Source organism: Scylla paramamosain, chromosome 13 (genome assembly GCF_035594125.1).
Source record: "Scylla paramamosain isolate STU-SP2022 chromosome 13, ASM3559412v1, whole genome shotgun sequence".
Taxonomy (NCBI): domain Eukaryota; kingdom Metazoa; phylum Arthropoda; class Malacostraca; order Decapoda; family Portunidae; genus Scylla; species Scylla paramamosain.
The window spans coordinates 1,597,835-1,622,081 of NC_087163.1; the positions used below are offsets into that span (position 1 = coordinate 1,597,835).

At 46.5% G+C, this 24,247-nt stretch overlaps 1 long non-coding RNA gene across 1 annotated transcript in view; it reads left to right on the plus strand.

Annotated features, from left to right (window-relative positions):
- The window catches only part of LOC135106298 (uncharacterized), a 69,734-nt gene that overhangs the window by 13,752 nt on the left and 31,735 nt on the right, over positions 1 to 24,247 (plus strand). The window contains exon 2 of the long non-coding RNA XR_010271252.1: positions 10,725 to 10,782. This is a non-coding gene — a long non-coding RNA (uncharacterized LOC135106298). The remainder of the gene's footprint in view (positions 1 to 10,724; positions 10,783 to 24,247) is intronic.

Below are 24,247 nucleotides of genomic sequence, written 5' to 3' on the forward strand. Positions count from 1 at the left end.
GCATAAAGAAGTCACGATTTTTAACAACTTCACATTCTTCCTCCGGGAAATACTCTCACTTGCTGTGTTGACGCGCACCGTTCAGGCTTCACGCTAATGAGCAAAACTTGACGGCATCTTTTCCCTTTCTTATATACTCCTTACGAGGGAGTTGGTGATGGGATTTTGAACTTGATACTTAATCTGTTCCAGGCAGTGAGAGAGCAGCAGGAGAGTACCAGGTGAACAGAGGGAGAGGTGGAGAGGGAAGCGAGAGAGAGAGAGAGAGTTAAGGCAGAGAAGATACATTTAAGTTGAGGAAGCAAGGGAGGACAGAGGGAGGGAAGAGAGAGGAAGCAGTGATGGAGGACGGGAGGTTAATGGTGGAGGGGAGTGAGGGGGAGACAGGAGGAGGACACAGGAGGAGGGGAGGAAAGGAAAGAGAAACGTGAATTTAGGGAACAGAAGGAAAGGGAGAGTTGGAAGAAGATTTTAAAAGATTTTAATTTGTTCTTTGTCATCTGGAAAGGTTAATTTGTTACGAGTGCAGTTAACTGTGTGTGTGTGTGTGTGTGTGTGTGTGTGAGAGAGAGAGAGAGAGAGAGAGAGAGTGTGTGTGTGTGTGTGTGTGTGTGTGAGAGAGAGAGAGAGAGAGAGAGAAAGACAGGGATAGAAAACAGGTGCAATACTCCATCCCCTCTTTCTCCCCCACCTTCCCTCCTCTCTTTCCCTACCCCCACCCCTTCCGCAACACCACCACCACCACTACCTTTATCATCCAGCATTACCCCAACAACATCTGACGTAACCTTGGCCTCTTACACAACGCAGCCCCACCACACCACACCTCCCTCTCCCTTCTCCCCTTTCCGTCCACCACTTCGGCCAACGAGTATGAAGTGAAGGCTGATGGTAATGCCCTGTTCACCTCGTTCCCTGGAGCTTACGTGTATGGATGACAATATTGGTGAATCAAGTCTGCCTCTCGTCTCTCTGAAAGCTGGTATGTCATCTAGCCTCGCTGCCCCGTGTGACTGTGCTGCCCAGCGGAGAGTAACTGGATGAAATAGAGGAAATAAATATTGAACATGTACGAATTAGTGTGAAATAAATCAAGTAGATAACACGTGAATTTCAGAACTGTACAAGAAAAGAGGAAAGCTTTGGAGTGTAAATGCAACACACACACACACACACACACACACACACACACACACACACACACACACGCACACGAGCAAGACTGCCTCACCGCCCCCTCCTCCCCCTTACCAGCCAAAGCACAGCCGTACACCGTGACATTTGCAGTAATTAGCTTTTCCTGCTCACTTGGCCTTGTTGCACCTGGGCGCCCTTGTGACCACCGCCGCGGCAGTGCATGGCTGGTGAAGGAGAGAGAGAGAGAGAGAGAGAGAGAGAGAGAGAGAGAGAGAGAGAGAGAGAGAGAGAGAGAGAGAGGAGAGAGAGAGAGAGAGAGAGAGAGAGAGAGAGAGAGAGAGAGAGAGAGAGAGAAAGTAATCATTATCACCATCACCCAGGAAGGAAGGAATAAGTGAATGGACGAATGAATGAGTGAACAAAATGACCGAACAAATGAATGAATGAATGAACAGTTGAACGAGCAAGTGAATGGCTGAGTGAATGAATGAAAACGAAAAAAAAAAAGAACAAATGTAGAAGTTAATGAATGAGCAAAATAATTATTGAAAACATATAACAAATGAATGAATTAATAAACATAAAAAAATAAAGAATAAACAAAATAAATGCACGGATGAGGAAAAAAAACAAAAAACAAAAAAAACAAAAAAAAAAATGAACGAGCGAACAAACCAACTAATCAGCCAAAACTCATACTTACTTCCAATCACAAGCTACATATTTGACCAAGTTCACATATTGCAGTACCGTATCCTCCTCTCCCACTCTCTCCCTCTCTCTCTCTCTCTCTCTGTCTCCCACGCCCCCCCACTCTCCAGAACATCTCGCATGATAAACCTCACTACATCTGCGTGGGGTCAGTTAATCAGCTTACGTATCTGCAGCTTTAATACTCCGGATTACTGAATGGTTTGTAGAACTGCAGGAATATTACTCAGCCTTTGTAATGTATTGTATTGTGTACTAACCATTGTCTTGTAAGTGCTAAGTACATTGCGGTGGGTCATGTTAGCAGAGAGAGAGAGAGAGAGAGAGAGAGAGAGAGAGAGAGAGAGAGAGAGAGAGAGAGAGAGTAGTGTATTATTGCTATTGAATGATAGATTGCGTCTGTGTGTGTGTGTGTGTGTGTGTGTGTGTGTGTGTGTGTGTGTGTGTGTGTGTGTGTGTGTGTGTGTGTGTGTGTGTGTGTGTGTGGGTTCATGAATGATTTCTAGTTATCCTGATTCATGGTATTAACTGTAACACACACACACACACACACACACACACACACACACACACACACACACACACACACACACACACACACACACACACACACACACACACACACACACACACACACACACGTCTGATCGTATCACGGAATAATAATTTTCTTCTGTCACTTACAAGTAAAAATAATGTCACTCGAGGCAAAAATCTAAGGGACGTGTTCTAAATATAACGTCCTCGACTCAGTGTGGGTTTTCAAAAATGTTATTGGACACGTGAAGAAAATGGGAATATCATTTTAGTGTATGTTTGTGTGTGTGTGTGTGTGTGTGTGTGTGTGTGTTTGTGTGTGTCTGTGTACCAAACATGAGGATTCTTAAGTAAATGGTGTAGAATAGGTGGTGAAGACTACTAAATAAAGACTGCCACAAAACCAAGGATCGCATTCTTAAACGATTAATTTTCTTGCACACTTTAAAAATACTCTTGAAGTCACTGGTGTTTTCAAGAGTTCGCCACTCTAGTGATATTAATTAACTATTTTAGATTATGAATGGGAAATCACCCGTGAGAACGTTGCATTGTATTACCTTGACTTCTTAAGCAGGCTGTATTGGAAGCTATCATCGTTTTCAAGAGTTCGTGATTCTAGTGCTAGTTTAACAATTCTGGACCACTAGTCATCCGTAAGAACCTGATCAATAATTTATGTGGCAGTTGGAAATATTGTTCATGAGAGAGCGAAGCGTTTCAAGATACAGACGGAAGATTCATTTGCAGGTTAATTGCACTATCCTTCTTGTGAGGTGTCATGTGTGTGGCAGACAAGACCCGCGGCTCATTGGTGGAAGTGGAGGCAGGGAAGGTGGCGAAGGTGGTGTGGGAGGAGGAATAACTTACAGTGAAAACCCACCACGCAACCGAGACGTACGTGCAGGTTAATTGCATTTATATTCCTCGAAGCACAGGTGGTGAATAATATTAAACATCCAAGTCGCTTCATTCCAGACAGGGAGAGGCGCAGAGACAGACAGGTAGACCAATATACACCGACAGGAAGACAGGCCAACACAGACACACACATATAAAGAGACAAACATTAGGGCATGAAGGTCTTCAGACAATGCCCGCTTTCATAAAGAAGGGAAATGTACAAAGACAAATAAAAACAGAGAAGCAAAGACAGAGGTGGAAACACAAAAAAAGAGATGGAAATGAAGGCATAAGGCTCATCCCTTCCCACCACCGCCCCCCCCAAAAAAAAAAAAACATACAAAGACAAACAAAGACAGACAGGCAGAAACACACAAAGAGAGAAAAATTAAGGCATAAGGCTCTTAGGACGATACCCCCTCCCTCCCATCCCCTCCCTTCCCCCTCTCAAAAAAATAAAAAATAGGAAAAAATATAAAGACAAACAGAGAAAGACAGATAAGATAGAAGAATCTCCAGACGATACCTCCTCCCTCTCCCTCTCTTCTCTGGTTGGCCTTGGTAAACACACGGCCGCGGACGAGGAACAACACGGGGTGCCTGAGGGCGGGTGAGTGTTGGCGGCGAGGCTCGAGGCTCCTCAGGGGATCGATAGACACTCGAGGCGCCGACTGATTAGCTTCCTGCCCTTCACTGAGAGGAAGGAAGGACGCGGTGGTCGGGAGGACGATTCAGACATGAAGATAAGGGGACCGCTGGGATGACTGGGACATTAACCTAACCTAACTGATGAAAAGAAAGACGCTGGACAGCTGGGACATGGAAAGAGATAACAGAACATAGAAGAAGAGCTGAGGATTGGACACACGTTATGCAAGAAAGAATACAGTTGCTGGTGTGAAAAATAGGGCGATTTAGAACACAAATAACAATTAGGGATATGATTCAGTGAGGAGTGACATGGCTTAACGCCCTCTTGGACAACACTTGGGTCACCATGAAGAGACTAAGACGTTGAGAAGCTGTGCTGGGGAGAACATGCATCGTGATGCACCTGGTGCTCATCTCATGGCTGGTAGTGGCTGACGGAGGGGCTGTGGTGGCCTGGGTGACCTTCGACTGCAGGCTGACAGGAGAGGAATTAATCAGCGAGGAGTCTGAGGAGCACACACTGGTTAGGAGGACGAGGAGTGTGTGGTGGCGGGTCTTGAATAAAGGAAAGCTTGGATGGAACACGACATTTATGGCATCATTTTGAGTGAATTTAATCAATTCTTGACTGAGAACAATGTGGGATAAGAAACTTCCGGTGACACGCACGACGAAAAAGTGACGATGACTGAGTGAAGTGGAAGTAATAAAAAAAAGAAGGGAGAAAGGTAGGCAGATTAGAGGAAGCAGTCGCATTTACTGGCAAAGGAGAGGGTTGTGCCACGCATGATGGACGAAAGAGTGATGGGCTGTGTGTGGCGGGAAGCAGGGTGGGAGGAGGCCGGGAAGGGTCAGCAGACACCCAGGCAAGGTGACGCGCTGCTTGAACGAAAGAAACACTCCGGGCACAGTGATAGGACGCAATGCTGCCGCGGTGAACGTGCCCACGCCAGCACAGGTCAGGCAGAGCAGCGCCACCCCGACCACCCGCACGAGGCGGCTCCCCCGCTCAGGACGGCAGCGCGTCACATTTGTTTTTGTGTCATAACCCCCCTCACCCATCTCTCTCTCTCTCTCTCTCTCAGAGGCTTTGGTCAGCTGGTCGCCGCCTGCCGGGTCACGTGGCCCTTCACCACGCCACTAATGAGGCAGCGGCAGGGTGTCTTATCGCGGCGCGGCGCCAGGCCTCCCCCTGGTGCCTGGAGTGCCGCAGTGCCAGGGAGAGGAACACTTTCATCCCAAGCCGGAACTGCCTTCCCAAGGTGTCGCCACGCGCCATTCTGCACTCAGTGTCCTGCCCCACCGTGCCGCGACCCTCAGGCTCGTGGCTTGACCCTGACCCTGACCCGCGCCTCATCCTCGCCGAGGGGGGAAGGGAGGGAGGCGACACCGTCTTCTTGGCTTTATATTCCAAAGGAATCACCTCGTGTTGATTTCCACAACCTTATCTATGCTGCTCAGGCACCGACACCCGCCCGCCTTACTCTGCCCTTCCATTTACCTTGCCTTTGTATATATACAATATATATATATATATATATATATATATATATATATATATATATATATATATATATATATATATATATATATATATATATATATATATATATATATATATATATATATATATATATATATATATAATCACAGACGCGCGGCCGCGTGCACGCACGCACGCACGCACACACACACACACACACACACACACACACACACACACACACACACACACACACACACACACACACACACACACACACACACACACACACACACACACACACACACACACACACGTAGAGTGGGAATAAAAGGCTCCAAAGTGTTCTCTTTGTGGGTGGCGACTCGCCGTAACTTTTCTAACGTTGTAAACTGAACGTAGAATTGAGGCGCCGCCGCCAATTTGAGGAGAATTCATGAGGAGCGAAATAGGCCTTGGAGCGGGAGGGCAAGATGCCGGCAGGGTACAGAAGGCGAAGGAGAGGAGAGGAGGGAGGGAGGGAGGGAGGGAGGGAGGGGCGCGGCGGCTATCCTTGAGGGGCTGCGGCTCCCAGCGGGAAGCGTGTGGGTCGTGGGGAAGTAATTGAATTCCTCTTACCGGCGGTGGCGGTGTGTGGTGATTCCAGCCTGAGCCTGGGCGAGGCCTGGGCTGGACTGTGCCTTGAGATGTGCTGGGGCGGCAGGCCAGGCAGTGTGGCTGGCTGGGGTGGATGTGGAAGGCTGTGGTAGTGGTTGGGATATTCGGGGGAACAGAAAATGCGAGGCAACATCCGTGAGGAATGGAAGGATGACGGGCGGGAGGTGCGGTGACGCAGGGCGGGGGTCGGGACGTGCGCTGTGCACACTCTAGGCCTACCCAATCTTGTGTGGTGAGCAACTGAAGCAAACCCCGAATGGCGCGAGTACGCCCTAAGCATCTTAGAGGAGAAATTATTTTTCTTGTATTGTTGTGGTAACTGTGGTGGGCGTCAGGAGCTGCTGTTGTAACTGTGTCGCGGCATGGTGCGGCGTGAGTGGCGGGCACCAGCCGGCGAGGGGCGGCGCCGCCAACACGGCCGCAGCACGTTTGCATACTTTATTGCCACCACTAATGTAAACACACACATTTTTGCAGCGTTAAGCCATGATAACAAATGAATACAGGTTTGAAACATTAAAAGTATTCCATAGCCTGAGTACGCTTGTCGGTGCGTGTCTGTGGAAGTTACACTTTGGAATTAGATTCATGTTAAAAAATAAACATTGAAAAAAAATCATATCCATGAAATATGGCGTCTGTTTCTAGCACAATATGGAAAGGGGAGCGCCGCGCCGGGTGGGAGCGCTGGAGGGAGAGCGGAAGGCGTGGGCAGCGATCCCGGGGTGTTGTGTTTTTCTGGAGCACCCGATGATGCCTGGGCGTACCCACCAGCTGATTCCTGTGGCCACAGGACGAGGGCCGCCTGCCAGCGTGGAGGGGCGGGGCATGGCTGTACCCGGGGGGACAAGGGTGGGGGTGTGCATTGGGCAACATAAAATATCTCAGGGTCTCATTGACTACCCACACCACACAGGTCATACGCCACGCCACCACGGAGACCGAGGCTGTAATGGGTGGCGGGGAGGGAGGTTAGTGACGTGATGAAAGGGGAGAGGGAGAAGGAGCGGATAGGTGGATGGAGTGAAGATGCTGGGTGAGTCCTTCATTAGCTAGATGGACAGGATGGGATTGAAAGTAAATTAAAAGTCTTGTGCCGCGATGATAGCGAAGGCGTGGGGAGGGAGGAGTGCTGATGCAAAGTTACGAAGTTCAGAACCAAAGCGAAGACGCTGAAAGACGCAACAGGAAGGTGGAAGAGAGAGACTGATGACAGTTTGCTTGTGACTGTGGCCTGCTCAGTTGTGACGTGTGAGTGGAGCTGTCAAGCATGAGTCACGTGATCCATACATGAGCGAATAAAACCCTCGCAAAGCCAACAACAAGGAAAGGGAAACAATTGACGGAAACCTAACCTAACATAACCTAACCTAACCTAACTAACCTAACCTAACCTAACCTAACCTAACTAACCTAACCTAACCTAACTAACCTAACCTAACCTAACTAACCTAACCTAACCTAACCTAACCTAACTAACCTAACCTAACCTAACCTAACTTAACCTAACCTAACAGAACATTGAATCTCAAGAAGGATAGTATGTTGATATAGCGAGGATTAGGGCGTGAAATTTCCTGTGAAGACTCTTGATAGTACACACGACAAATCATATTTGTTATGAAGCAAAGGTCAGTTATTCGTTACAGGATAAGTAATAAGCAAAGTCATATGGAAGGCATCGTGGCTGGCAGATGGATGGACAGCTGTGATGGACTCTGTGAATGCGCTGTGTCTCCAGGGGCTGCAGGTCAGTCTGACAGGCAGCAGCAGCAGCCAGCCTCGCGTGCCGTGTGCCCGTCTTAATTCAGCACAACGCCGCACACCACAGTTTTTGTCACCAATGAAGCCACACCTTAAAAATGTGTACCTGCGACCCTGTTATCTATGCAAATGAAAGAGCAGTTTTAGAAATTCAATAAAAGTGTTGCTACGCGTGAGTGTTTGGGCTGTGTGGGAATGTTGATGTGACGGCGGCAGTGACGGAGGCGGTGAGATTATGCTCTCCTTCATGCATACAGATTAGTGAACAGATAGAGGTAGAGATAACCCATTACAAACATCAAGGAAATGACTGGAACAAGACACCCTCAGCTGATCTGTTCCTGTGAATTCTTTTGTGTGTTCTGTCCGTCTTTTTTTATTTAAGATTTGAGTCGTTTCTTCGTTTTTCATTTGCTCATATACTTGCATTAAGGTTTCTACAAAATCTTAATAAATCTTTGAACATAAGTTTTAGAATTTTTAGCGCCGAGTAACAAGGCGTTTATAATTTTGTTTAAATCTTTTTATGTCTCAGTTTACACGCACGCGCGCGTGCGCGCGGGGGCACACACACACACACACACACACACACACACACACACACACACACACACACACACACACACACACACACACACACACACACACACACACACACACACACAGAAATGCGAAGTTCTCACGTTTCGCCGTCAAAATGTTTGTTTTGAGAAGACTTCCTTCTCGGTATCTTGATATTTGCATATGAGAGTGAAGCGTCAATTTGTCTGAATACGTAATCAAGGTGGGCGGTGCACCTCTGCCTCTCACGCAGCGAGGTGTTTACCTTGGTGTGAGCGCCGCCTCGCCTCTTGCAAGGTGTTGGGAAAGAATGTTTATGAATGGCAAGAATAGAGAACCTGAATTGGTGGTGGAATAAATTAAATTGTGTGTACAAGTTGTGGAAGTCTTCCTGGTGACCCCGAGGCAAGCAGGCGGCGGAGGAGTTCGCGGCCCTGAGTCTGCAGCGTTGTGTCGCCAGGTACACCACGACTGTGAGAGTCCTTGGTAAGAGTCTGCTGCTAAGTATTGTAATGCCAATTGCCTTCTTGGAAGCGCGGCGGACGGCAGGGTGAGGTGGGAAGTAGTGCAGCATGAGAGACGCGCCGTGCCAGTGCCAGCCTGCCCCTGCAGGGAAGTGGTGCCGGGTCATGTTGGCAGTTTTAGTTTCATTTTCCGGATAGATTGTGGAAACTGAGAAGAAAAATGTGAGGTATTTCAATTAAAGCTGTACTTTACTCCTTCCGGGAATAAAACCGGCACACAGTTTTCATCGCTCAGCATATCCAACCCACACCGCAGCACAGGGGCGTAACACTCCCGCGGGGAGGCACAGGAGACGCGGCAGTGAACAACACAGCCTACTTAGCAGTCTGCTTTGTAGCGATGCAGGACAACCTTGTTGGGCCAACATGCAGCCAACGAGGCAGTCCCTTCTTCTCAGGTCCTGACAAGGCGAGGGTCATCCCACGCTCCTGGGGCCAAAGGTCCCCATCAGGGATGGTATGCCTCGCCTCGGGCTGCTTTGCGTGGAATTTTCAGCCTTGTTGGCAGGAGCCGCGGTGATGTTCAGAGGAGGAAGGGTAGGAAGCAACAGATTGCTCAATGTCACACAGGAAAAAAACACATGCCAGGGAACAGTTGATGTTTAACGAAGATATTTACTTATGGTAAACTGCATTTCGGAAAATCGAATAGAACAAGGCATTATAAATAAAGGATGAAGTGTAGGGGGCGTGTGAGTAACGACCCCCGAACACGGAGCCACTGTGCCAGGCGACGAAGCGTGTTTCTTCACCAGACTTTGAGCTCCTCCCTCACAAACTTTCTGGTTCCTGCGGGAAACTTGTGAATGCGCGGGGAAAGTTTCCAGTGTGTGGTTTTGCTGCGCCGGCGGCGGCAGCTGCTTTGACTCTTGTGCTTTAATCATGTAGAAATCTTTCACTTACTGTTTCACGCGCACTGTTACGCGATGGATGCTTTATAGGAGCATCACGCCGCGGTGGGACAGCAGACTATCATAGGTCACGACGAAGCACAGCAACACCATCGTATCTCGTCATCCTGCTGCCGCTCCATTCACAGCACGCCCCTCACTGCCAGCCAGCAGTTGAAAGATACAAGTGAACTGCCAGGACAGCAGCGCAGCAGCAGCAACAAGAACAGCTGCTGCTGCAATGGAATGAACATTGACAACAAAAAAAGAAAAAGTAACATCAGCATCAGGGACAGCAGTATGGTGGCCAGCCTCCTCCGCGCCCCCGTCACAACTTTGCAAGATCCTCTGATTACACCCAGGAAGTTGATCCTTTCCTCGCGCTGCAGAGCTTGACCAAAGTCTCGGGGGACCAATTTCCTCCCAAAACTCTCATCCCAGGGAGGCTGCTGGAATGCTGCACACACTCACCGCCGCTCTTGATGAAGCCAAATTGTTTTGTTCGATCATGCTCAATGGCTTGTAAGCAATGGCAGGGCTCTGGGAGGTAAAAATATAAAATAGTGTAGCTTTATTATTTTATTGTGTGTAACAATGATTTCATTGTAGCACAGTGAATTTCACCAATCAATGGTTGAAGCAGATATTTGCTGAGGCTCCGATTTAGTATTTTGACTTGATAGTCAAGACGCAGCGGTGCAGGCAGAGCGACAGGGGCGGCGGGTCTGTGGCGGTGTGGTCACTGGTGCTGGCCTCTCTGTAACTCGATGGTATTTCACTTCCAGCGCGTGACGCTCAGCCGCTCTGGGCTTCATTTGTTGTTTGCTCACATATAACATCAATGAATATTCATGGCGAACTTCATATAAATTCTAATACTAATATTTTGTTTCTTTCTCTTTGCAGGTGAGTGGCGACCGTTCAGAGCGACGCCCACCCGAGATACGAGTCCTGCCCAGCCACGGTAGGGAGCCTTCGTCTGTCAGTATGAGCGTCTGGGGGATGTGGGAGGAGGGCGTCGCTTTTGGAGGGATAGAAATACTCATGTTGCTATGTTTTAAATAATACTAGTGTAACATGTATCAGCTGAAAGCGACTGCAATCCTTGTAAGAAGAAATGATTACTCAATGTTTGCGTATACCAGTCACAAAGTAGCTCTGGAAACGAACACGAGTAAAACTTTTGTCTGAAAATAAACTGGACATTACTAAATTTCACATAATGAAGTGTGTCCACAAAACAGTGGGGAGCTCCCTCGTTCTGTTCTTACGGTAGAGAGTGAAACCATGACGAAAGTGAGTAGGTAGTTTCTTGAGAAGGCGAGGCATGACAAGCCCCTCGTCATGATAAACGCACGTCATGATAAACGCACTGTGGTAATTGTGGTGATGAACTTATTGTGGCTTAATCCTGCTTACTTCCCTCTAGCACGCCCCAAATCTTATGTGCAAGGCCATGGAGACAGCCCCATCTTGTTCCAGCGTAAACTGCTCCCGCCTTGCTCAGGACCCAGTCACGCTAACGGGGAGGCAGGCTGGAAGCGGTGACCTTCCCCGTGCTGGCTTTGCGGGGCAGCCTGTCTCATGTCCCATTGTAGGGACCTGGGAGGGTGGTGCCTTTCCTGGGGCCGATACTGATACTGATACTGATACACACACACACACACACACACACACACACACACACACACACACACACACACACACACACACACACACACACACACACACACACACACACACACACACACACACACACACACACACACGACTTCCCAGAACACGACATCTTGGGTTTTCTTGCTGTCGAGTTTGAAAGTTTGTTTAGTCTAAAAGTTATCAGGTTATTTTTTTTTTCTCTCTCCTTTCAATTTTTTTTTTAATGTTTATCTGCTTTAAATATTTCGTTCCCTGCACCTTTCATGGCGAGTTCAGTAGAGTTTATTGAAGTTATTGATTTCTCTGGTTTGACTTCCCTTCAGTTCCATGTGTGTGTGTGTGTGTGTGTGTGTGTGTGTGTGTGTGTGTGTGTGTGTGTGTGTGTGTGTGTGTGTGTGTGTGTGTGTGTGTGTTTGGTGATTCTGAATTGTTTATCTTTTCTAACGATGGTAGTGATGACGAGCAGGAGGAGGAAGATGGTGAGGAAGAGGATGAGGAGGAGGAGGAAGGATTTTAACGATTAACACCAAAAACATCAGTGCGTTCATTATTATTATTATTATTATTATTATTATTATTATTATTATTATTATTATTATTATTATTATTATCTTATTTATCTATCTATTTGTATACAACATGCAGGGAACATTAAAACCGTGCACCACCAGTCTATCTTTACACGTTAATAATGTTTGCGAAGGAAGGGAACCTGGTTTTTGGCGATAACACTTCAGTATATAAACACCCACACCCAGACACACACACACACACACACACACACACACACACACACACACCCATATTGATGTTCACTTACACTGTTCATGTTTGCTGTAACCTTTAGTAGTGCATGTATGTGTGTGTATGTGTATGTGTGTGTGTGTGCATGCGTGGGTGTGTGGCTGGCTGACTGACTGGCTGGCTGGCTGGTTGGTATATGTGTGCGCGTGTGTATATTTACTTTTATAGCGCACACGAATGGGGTCAGGCGCGGCGAGGCTGTAAAATAAAAGCAGAGAAGGACGAGCGAAATGCCGGCCTGGAAAAGCACGAGGAGGAAAACTTGAACACCAAACCCTGAGGCAATTGAGTTCCCGGAGTGGTGCTGCCTCGACCCTCGCCAGCCAGGAATGGAAGTCAGGCGGAAGACAAACAGTGCAGTAGTCTTTGCCGCAATATATGTATTATGTGTGTGTGTGTGTGTGTGTGTGTGTGTGTGTGTGTGTGTGTGTGTGTGTGTGTATTAGACTCATTCACCTATTTGCAGTCGGTAGTACGTGATTTGAGGGTGTTAGGATTGTGTTACGAGAGAGAGAGAGAGAGAGAGAGAGAGAGAGAGAGAGAGAGAGAGAGAGAGAGAGAGAGAGAGAGAGAGAGAAAGTTATTTAACCTGTATAGTGCCAGGTAGGCGGACTTTTTCTTTCAATTTATTGGTGTTTTGGTTGTACTGGCTCTCTCTCTCTCTCTCTCTCTCTCTCTCTCTCTCTCTCTCTCTCTCTCTCTCTCTCTCTCTCTCTCTCTCTCTCTCTCTTTCTCTCACACACACACACACACACACACACACACACACACACAGAGAGAGAGAGAGAGAGAGAGAGAGAGAGAGAGAGAGAGAGAGAGAGAGGAGAGGTCAGTAGTGTTATCAGCCGGGCCATTGTTGAGGGGCTCAGAAGGGTCTCTGTGTCCTCGCCTTCCTGTTAGATTAAGGATCGCGGCCTGTCCTCCACCGCCAAGCTTGTTTCCTCAGCATCGTCCTCATTGATATAAACGCGCACAATACAATACAGGCCCCCAGGGAGTGTGTGGGAGTGAGTGAGGAACGCAGGGCCATCGTGCTAGCGAGAAAGGAAAATTCAAACTTACTATCGTGCTCTTAAATGTTTCGGCGGATTATCTCGACCGCTTTTAACAGGCTCTAGTGGAAGTTGTTGTGCTTTCCCGGGGTGTGTTCATGGTTTTAATGATAGTTGAACAAGGTTTTATCTTCGATTAGGTGATATTTTTATTATTTGCGTGAACATTAAGTGAATATGTTTTCATGTAATGATCATCGCTGACTACTGAAGAATAAAAAAAAAAAAAAGGTAAAACAATTCAATTTTCAATGGCAGTGACGAGTGACAAGTGTTAATTTTGACACTGATTTTTTGGCTTGTTTTGTCGTGACACAGAAGGAGGTCGGAGCAGGAGAGGCGCCTGGCGACAAGGAAGACAAATGTGTCTCGTAAAGATAAGAGGAAAGGGACAAACAACAACAAAAGTGTAGTTAGCTATTTCAGATTACATTTGGTGTTTTTAATTACTAGATAAATAGTGTATAATGAATTTTACGATATATTACGCAGAAAATTGTTGCAGCATAATTTATTCAAGTGTCGCTCGGAAGTGGTGAGGTACATAATCACATTACGTGACCATAAAAGAAATAAACTCGATAACAGGAAACACGAACGCCGGTAGTGACATCTCATGGCGGACCTTCACAGCCCCTGAGGTCATGACTCGCCTGGGAGGACCTGCCTCGCTGGGACAGAGAGCACCGAACACTCGCGTTGCATCACACTCAGCCATTCAAACCCAAGCGTGGAGAAAAAGTTGAATGTTGTCCTGCTTCAGTCCCGCTCCAAGATACATTAAGACATTAGGTGCCGCGGGGAAGGGAGGCCTGTCACCGCCGCCACATCGATAAAAAGGAGTCTCCGCCCGTCACTTGAGCGCCCACACTCCCCCACACTCCCCCTCGGCAAGATGAGGAGCACAGCGTCACCACGATATCCAACTAGATACGCAGAATGAGTTTCCATTTACAAGCATTCTTTAAACACGCAAATTCGCATCATGTTAACGAAGCCCATCGCAATTTTCAAGGTGTGCTGTGCTGCCAGTAAATTGTTCATCACTATCTTTGCCTGTGCTTGGTATTTTTTTCGCTAAACGCTCACACGCACAGAAAAACACTCCCTTTCACTCCCTCAACACCATCCTTGCAGCGCCGCCGCCACCACCACCAAATTTCAAGGTGTGTTGTGCGGTTAGTAAATTGTTTATCGTCATCTTCACCTCTTATAAGTATTTTTATTCTCTTTTACAATACACGCTCCCGCACGCACACACACACACACACACACACACACAAAAACTTTCTCTACCTCAGCACGATCCTTCTAGCTCCCTCACCACCACCACTACGACCACAGCAGCGCGAGGCCTGTCCTCAGCGTGTAGGGCCCTTGAGTGGGCTGCTGCTCCTCGGAGGGGAAGGAGCGAGATAGCGGTGGTCTGAAGGGGGCACGGAGAGGGGGAGACGTTGATAGTGATAAATAAGACCAAACGCCCTTGTGTCTTGTTGTGGAGGCAAGGAGAGGACGAGGAGGGCTACACACACACACACACACACACACACACACACACACACACACACACACACACACACACACACACACTGCGCCACTTACTACTCAGCAGAACTGATGAAAGCAAAGGAAGACGTGCTTGGAGGAGGACGACACAACACTGGAGGAGGAGGAGGAGGAGGAGGAGAAGGAAGGAAAGAAGGAAAAAAAAATCATGGAAGAGAGAAAGAAAGAGGAGGAGGAGGAAGAAGGAATGGCCACAGAGGAGACGAAGGAGGAGACACAGGTGGAGCAGGAGAAGGAGGAAAGGAAGGGTCATGGAGAAATCGGGGTAAGAATATGGTTTAGTGAATAAAAATTCGCAGATGACACAAAGTGAAAGATTTAACATAACGACAAATAATAAATAATGAAACACAAAAAAGGAGGAAATTCAAAGCTCGAATAGAAATAAAAGTAGAAATAAAAAGTAAGACATTGAGGGACGAGGACATGGTGAGATAGTGAATGTAGTGAGGCAAGACGAAGGAGCATTACAGTCACAAATGAATAGAACTCAACTATACTCGTAACGTTATTTCCCGACGCCTGTGATGGCCAACCTCAAACTATCCCAGAACGTCCCAAACAGAAGCATCAAGGGTGGGTGTCTAATCTTCATATACACAACAATAACACCAATACTAATAACAACATTGATGGACGGAGCTCAACTGTACTCGTGAAAGGTTTCCCGATGCGCCCAATGCTAAAGAATACCGCGGTGACTTCCTTGTGTTCTCTCTGCCAGCCTGTGATCCGCGCCCCGCTGCTTCGGTAACGAGTCACGCAGGATGAAACACAACATGAAGGTGAGGCGGGATATGAAACTTCCTTTGTGGAGAATGTCATTAGATTGCCACGACTCGCTTTGCCTGATTTATTGTTAACTTAATGGTCACTCCAAAGCCGCCGCCACGCCGCAGCACACCACCACCACCACCGCCACACACTGGCACACACTGCTACCGTGCCACGTTAGATGGCGCCATGACACTCACCTCGCTAAGCCGCTACATAGAAGGCCGCTATTCATCACATCACCACACATCGCCACACACCATCTTGCCATCCCTCCTTGCCACACACACTCAATAAAACTCCGCCACACACCATGCAACCGCACACTTTATCATCATACATCTCACTGCCACACAAAAAATTAACACCACAAACCTCACTGCTACACCACGCTACCCCACGCCACATTACCACACACCACGCCACCACTCACCACATTCCTGCGGTGACCATGCTTGGCAGTGACGGCTCCCTGTGGTACCATCGCCTTGAATAAGTAAAATAAATGCCCAGGAAGCGAAAGGTGATTCTGGATATGAAAAACAGTACAGGGCTGTAAATGTTACGTTACTCCGGCAGACTCAGCGGTGATTGGAATACCTACACTAGTGACTGGCTGACAATCACAATGCAAGAAAAGGCAGTTGTATTTTTGTATGTTGTTCATTTGGATATGTTTTTATTTGCCTCCTCGTTTTCTATATTAAAATGGTACTCGTAAAATGAGGAAAAATATATTCTGATATTTATACCTGAAACGAAAAGTCAGGTATTATTTTTTTACATATAGTGTTAAATAATATCACTGTAATTACACTTATCCATCGCCCTTAAATAGAAGTGTCAGTTTCGTAAAAATCCGTCCTGTTTCTCGCTTTGAGTCGCTGGAGCAAGTTTTCTCTACCGTAAACTGATGAGGAATGGAGGAGGTAAAGCGTGTGAGGAGTGTGCCCTGCAGCGTGTGTGGTGAAGCCCTGTGTGATGAAGCTGTGGATATGATACTTTGATGAGACACGTGTTTGTGAAGGAGAAGACTAACCGAGTAACAGGGAATAAGAAACACCTCAAAAAAAAAAAAAAAAAAGAGAAACGAACGGAAGAGAGAAAAAGAGGGCAATAAAAAATATAAATAAAAAACGTGTAGTCGAGGCAAAAAATAAAAACTTGCCAAGAGGTTTACGAGTAGCAATACGTTAGTTAGTGAGAATTGTGTGATGGATGGAGTGTGGCGGGCGTAGAGTGAGAGTGGGTAAGCGTACGTGATGGATTTGTCACTGTTCAGCTGGGAGGGTGGGGGGGAGAGTGGGAGGAGAAAGAGAGAGAGCGAGTGGGAAGAATGAAAGATGAATGAATGAATTGTGGATGAGAGATGGATGGCGTGCTGTGTGTGTGTGTGTGTGTGTGTTTCTTTGTGTGTGTGTGTGTGTGTGTGTGTGTGTGTGTGTGTGTGTGTGTGTTCCGGTTGATTTCCTGTCTGTTTGTTTGCCTGTCTGTCTGGCTGGCTGGCTGTCGGGTTGGCTGGCTGGTTTTATGTCTCGGTTTGTCTGTCTGTCTGTCTGTGTGTGTGTCTGTCGGGCTGAGTGGCTGTCTGGCTGGCTATCTGTCTGTCTGTCTGCCTACCTGTCTCTCTCTCTCTCTTTGTGTGTGTGTGTGTGTGTGTGTGTGTGTGTGTGTGTGTGTGTGTGTGTGTGTGTGTGTGTGTGTGTGTGTGTGTGTGTGTCCGCCTGTCCTTGTTTGCTCTCATAATACGGTTCGTGTCTCTTTGCTTGTTTCGATGGTGATGGTGGTGGTGGTGGTGATGGTGGTGCTGCCAGTGGTGGTGATAGGAGTGCTGGTAGTGATAATGACAACTTATGGTGTTATTAAAAGCTACTGAGTTTTCTTTTATTTTCTTTTCTTTTTTACAGTTTTGCACTTTCGTAAAAAAATAGTCTTATTATTTTTTATTTTTCTATTTTTCTGAGCACGTCGTCAGAATCACATCGTCTTTAATTTGTGTCTTTTTTTTACGTTTTTTTCTTCTCAGCATTGCTTCTCCAGGCATTTACTTGAATTTCCCTTATAAATATATTTCCTTCATCCCTCCACACTCCTCCCCTCCCTCCCTGCCAGTGCCTTCACATCTTGCCTCCTTTCCTTCCTTTTATGCATTACTAATTTATTCCTGCGCGATTTGCATATTATATCTCGACTCTCTCTCTCTCTCTCTCTCTCTCTCTCTCTCTCTCTCTCTCTCTCTCTCTCTCTCTCTCTCTCTCTCTCTCTCTCTCTCTCTCTCTCACCAATATCCCGGCCAATATTTGCTCCTCCTCCTCCTACTTCCTTTAATACTGTTTTGAAATTCTAGTTCCTCCTTGTCGAGTGTTTGTGTGCGGTTCCTCTTCCTTCTCCTCCTCCTCCTCCTCCTCCTCCTCCTCCTCCTCCTCCTCCTCCTCCTCCTCCTCCTCCTCCTCCTCCTCGCTAAGATATCTTCCTCTTTTACCGACTTTTTTTTTCCGTCTCACTTAACCTCCTTCCTAGACTCTCTCTCTCTCTCTCTCTCTCTCTCTCTCTCTCGTCTGGAAGTATTATTAGTTATTTTCTTATATATATTTTTTCCCCTTTTCCCATTTTTCTCCGGTAACTTTTCATATGTCCTTTTCACTTCATTCTATTTCCTCGAGTTCTTATTTACTTTTTTTTTATACATACTCTTTTACCGTTCTGTATTTATTTGCTTTTTTCAAATATTTTTCCTCTTATCAATCTTATTAATCTCACTATGTATACGGTAATTTTCTTGTTCTGTTACCACTTCCTTATGTTATTTTATCTGGAACTCATATTGACAGATAGATAGATGGATAGATAGATAGATAGAGAGAGCAAGGTTTCAAGACATTTCTCCTAATTCTAGATATCCTCTTGAAACAATTATCTTTTGGGAATGGCGACTTCACTGGGCACTTCTTTTTCGTCGTCCTTTTGATAAGTAGACAGACGCAAACACTTGTCTTCTATTTTCACTTCTAATCGTCTTTTCGTTCCCTCTGCGTGTCTATTTGATTTACTTGCGTTTATTTTCGTGTCTCGTCGGCCCTCGCTCGTGAAAGGAAGCCGTAACGAGCTGATATAATTGGAGGCATTCCCGTGCACTTCTCTAACGACGGGCATTTCCTGGGATGTTGGAAGGGAAATGTGATATCGTGTGTTCTCCTGACGTGAAGGACAAGAACGAAAGAAGAAGGATGAAGAAGCTATAGAATGTTGACTGGTATGAGCGTTACGCAAAGGTAGACGTGAGGAGATCAACTGGAATTGACCGTGTATATTCAGTGACGCTTATGTGACGTGGTAGAGAAGACGTGGTGTGATGGAGTGACGGGAGTGAAGGAGAGAAAGGAAATAAACAAGAATTAAGTGGAAATAAAGGATGGACTTGAATGATGGGGTTTTGGAGTGTTTTCTCTTGTGTTTTATCGTGTAGGGGAGCAATAGCCACTAGTGGAAGGAGAGTGTTTGGTCTGTACAGCATTAAAAGGAGTGGCAGGGAAGTGCGTGTATTCCTGATGGCGATCTTGGCTACACTGCCGCTGTATGTGTGTGTGTGTGTGTGTGTGTGTGTGTGTGTGTGTGTGTGTGTGTGAAGGGGGAGTCTCGGGGTCAACAGGTGACCTTCCAGACTCAGGTGAGGTATGCTGGGGTCAGGAGGTCAATAATTAACCGTTTTTCATGTTGGTGAAGGTCAACGTTAAGGCAAAATGTCAGGCGTGGGTCGGTCTGATTACTGGTTGGTGTGGCGGCCGCTGGGTGGCGCCGCGGGGCTGGGGTCATTGAGTGTGACATCTTATTGAGAGTTGTAGAGAGAGCTGCTCGTTCTGCTGTGTGGTGTTGTGTGCTGGCGGCCGAGAGCTTCAGAATAGGGGTTTGATGAATGTGGTGGTTACAACGGTTGTGGTGGTAATTATCATTGTTGTTGTTGGTGGTGCTTGTGGTGGTAGCAGCAGTGGTCGTAGTAGGGGGGGTTCTCGATGGTGGTGTCAAGCCGCTCCCTCATGAAAGTCACTCAGTAGTTACACCTTCAGCAGACCGAGGGGCATGAGTCTGGAGGCCCTCATGAGCTCCACACGAGGCTCAGCACGCACCAAACACTGCTACCTGTGCAAGGGTCGTGGCCAGACTGAGACTCCTCCACTTTTTGCTGAAAAAGACACGTGTTTTAAATACCAAATCAACACTGTGTCCCATAGCTAGCTCACGCGTCCACCCAGCCCGCACCCATAACAGTCACCCAGCCCCCAGCAGGTGACGGGGCTCGTGTGGGTGGCAGGTGGGCGGGAAGAGGACGGGAAAAGAACGGCTGCCCTCGACTGTAGGTCATTTCTCCGCTGGACTTCTCTCCTGGGTGGTGTTGTCACTTGGTGTTGCTTCAGTGCCTCGTGTGATGTGTTGTGGCTTTGTTCATTTCCAGGGTTGAGTGCCACGTGAAGATCAGCCTCTCCAGCTATACTTGGGCCGGGTTAAGTTTGGTCATGGTAGGTTATTCAGGTTTCCTTACCTGACCTATCCTCACGTAACAATGAACATAATCAGAACTAGTTTAGTCTAACGTAACCTAACCAAACCGCTCCGAGTGTGGGTGAAGTGGCTGGCCTTGCCTTGTGGTGAGCGGCGTGTCTCCCAAGGTGGTGATATGTGAGGCGAGACAGCGAGTGTTTGCTTTGTTTCTCGCTCCGCCAGCCATTCCTTGTCCACACTGGAGTCGCCTTTGTCTTCCCCTCTGTGGCCGAGACCTGCAATGCATCACTTGGGATTGCCTGAAAAAAAAAAGGATCAACAATTTGAAACTTTGGTTTTTCCCACAAGGATCTTCGTTTGTTAGGTGACGGCTGCACCGCCACTGAGTTTTGTCAAGGAGACACCCGCCGTGCAATGCATCACGCTTGCTGTCCAATCACTGGCGTGTCTTTTCTTCCTCGTATTGCGGCGACCCTCGGGAGTGTAGTGGTGGTGACAGCCTGACTCGCCCGCCTCACCTGCTCTGAAGGCGTACGTGCACTACAATACATAAACATGACTGATGAATAAACATGCAGTAAAGTAAACACATGCACATAGATAAACGCATATATACCGTAATACGTATTAACGCACTGATGGAGGTCCATTCAGTATCATACATGATTCATATACATAGAGAAACGTTCACTCATTATAATGCATACAAACAGGTTGGTGGAAGTCCATGCAGTATAATACATAGCAGATGAACGTGTACGTACTTCATGATGCGTACACAGGTGGAGAACAGACGTACACAGCCAGCAATACGTACACACACACGGGAGGAGGTGTGGGGGGGGGCGGTACTCGGCATGGTCACAGGTGTTTGGGCTTCAGGTGTTGCTGCACTTAACAGTCCCTCACAGGTGCAACTTAATCATGATTCCCAACAATTTTCTCTTTAAATTTCTCAGCGATCTTAGGAATTTTCAGCTACTTGGTAATATTTTTTTTCCGGAACGTTACTAAACACTCGCCTACTCACCGTCTTGCTTCCATTCTGAGCGTCACTAATTCCCTCGCGGATCCTGTATTGTAATCCTCATCAGCTTCCTCAAAAACCCTCCGCAACATTGCCCTCACTCCCAAGACCTTATTTTTTTTTCCTGGCAATTGATCGCACACTAAAACCTGAGCATTTCCACGTGATACACTCGCCTGCAGCACTTAATACACCTCCGCCTAGTTATTAACGAAGGGATTACACATTTGTACCGGTGGAGCATATACAATAATAATACACGTGAAAACATGGTTGGTAGTTGTTTTGAACACTACTTAAGCACCGGATTAGAGAGAGAGAGAGAGAGAGAGAGAGAGAGAGAGAGAGAGAGAGAGAGAGAGAGAGAGAGAGAGAGAGAGAACACCAACAAAATTTGATTAATTACGTGTTTAATCCGTTTTCTATTATATTATCTCTGCATTATGCCAGATACCATCATTCAAACACACACACACACACACACACACACACACACACACACACACACACACACACACATTATATTTCCTCTAGTAAACATTGCGGTATTGACAATATTGAGGGAATTGACTGCAATATTTCTGAAACCGATACAGGCACAAAGGGCGGAGGGGCGAGGCGTCAGGGCGTCAGTGTCAGCGCTCCGACGGCCTTTCCTTCATGTTGTGGTGACCTTTGAACAACTCTGAGCTCCGAACACCCAGTCTGCGTATTTCAGCATTTTTATGGCAAGAGCGAACACAAGCTGACCTATTCGCTGGCAGTTCATGCTTTAGTTTTATTTATAGAATTTTTTTTTATTTAAGCTGTAACATTTTAGTTTGTTGTTCAGAGTTTTGTCATTAGTGTGTTTCAAAACTGTGTGATTCATGCGCCGCTGATGGATGGCGGACGGTGTGGCGGTAAATGGAACAGTGTGGATGATGTGGATGCGTGTGTGGTGGTTATGATTGTCATTATTAGAACATGAGAACAAGGGAAGCTACGAGGAGGCATCTGGTGTTACGTGTGGCAGTCCCTGAATAAAAGAAACCTACTTATGTCCGCCTATCATTCCTGTCCACAAAGGTATATAATGTTCGTTTGAAGTGCCGTGTTGTCACAGTACTAACAGTGACTAAGTCTGTTCCAGTAACTTGCCTCTCTGAGAATAAATTGCTTCCTATAAGTTTTTAAATCAACCTTTTTTCATACTTGAACTCGTTACTTCTTCTATCGTGATTACTGACCATGAAGAGTTTATCTATTTCACCCTTGGTATATTCCCCTGTGCCACTTTTATACCTCTGTCACATCCACTCTTCATTTTAATTGACAGCTAACATTTCACTGCTAACGACACTTTTTACTTCATTTGAGTAACCTTATACCTTTTTACTAAGCAAAGATGATACAATAATCACTAAAAGATTTGAGCTACATTAATATTAACCTTTCAGTGTTAGTGATGTCTTGTGAAATCATACTCCAAACATTTAAGGGAATTTAGTGACAGCCAAGCGGTTAAGAACAGTACAATCAAAAGGATTATCCAAAATTATGAGAAAGGACAAAATTATGACTGTAATATTTGGGGATTGACAATTTCTATAGGCGTTTTTCTTTAGCCTATTGTTGCCCCTGGCCGGAGTCCCTCTTACATGAAAATAAATGAAGCTACAAGGATGAAAATGCACATAAGAGTGGACGAAGTATAGAAACCTGGGCAACAAATGAAAGCAAAAACACAAACCCAGAGTAATACAAATGTGAGCTTGAGTTAAGGAAAAAATAACAAAATTCACCTAATGTAAAGAGATAAACATAGATCACTGAATACGATAATGAAATAAAAATGTTAAATGAGAGACAAGGTGTTACAGGCTTTGAAATAATTACAGCGGTACTGGAAAAGTGTTTATGATATTTATAGTTTTTTGTACAGTGCTTTGTTTATACCTGTCAGTACGGTTCGTGTGTGTGTGTGTGTGTATGTGTGTGTGTGTGTGTGTGTGTGTGTGTGTGTGTGTGTGTGTGTGTGTGAGTGTGAGTGTGACTCGTGTTTTATGGGAAAAATGTGTAAATTTATTCCAGATGAAGATTTATGAGGCAGTGAGCTGTGTGTCTATTTGTATATTTACTTAATTCAATTATTTGGCTGGTCTGTTATCTAGTTAGCTTATTTTGTTTAGTATGGTAAGGTAACACACACACACACACACACACACACACACACACACACACACACACACACACACACACACACACACACACACACACACACACACACACACACACACACACACACACACACACACACACACACACACACACACACACACACACACACACACACACACACACACACACACACCACCCTCCCTCCACACACACACACAAACACACTTAACCATTACAAGTCTACGCTCCATTAAACTCCAGATTCATTAATAAAGTTCCCTCGCCACACTACACCACACCAGGCTACACACACACACACACACACACACACACACACACACACACACACACACACACCTCAACACCAACACCTACACACCAGCTGAAAACAACACATTACATGATATCATCCACACTCAGTCCACAATTATCATCACGCCTCCCACGGACATTGCAGCCTCGCACGTTAAAATTCCCCAGCATGTCCCTCGGCCTCACGCTGCTTCGTTTGCTCAAATAATGAAGGCAGTGAAGCGGCGCGGTGCCCTGGGAGGCTTGTGTCTGCGTGATGGATGAGTGAATGGATGAACGCACGGATGACTGACCTCGCGTAGCTGCTCACTGGTGTCTCGTGGATGTTGTGTGGTTAGGCAGTGGTGGAAGTTGACGTCACCGGTATTGGTGGTGGTAATGCAGAAGTGTTTTCCTGCTAGGTGACTCCCTGTTCAGTTTTGTAATCCTTTCTGGATAATTGGTGATAGGATGGTCGTGTAATTTTACGTCACTGGTGGTTGCAGAGTGTTAGCAGCTTGGTCGTGGCAATACAGACGTGTTTTCGTGTTAGATGATTCCCTGTCCAGCTTCCGTGTTCCTGGCAGTGCGGGAGACAA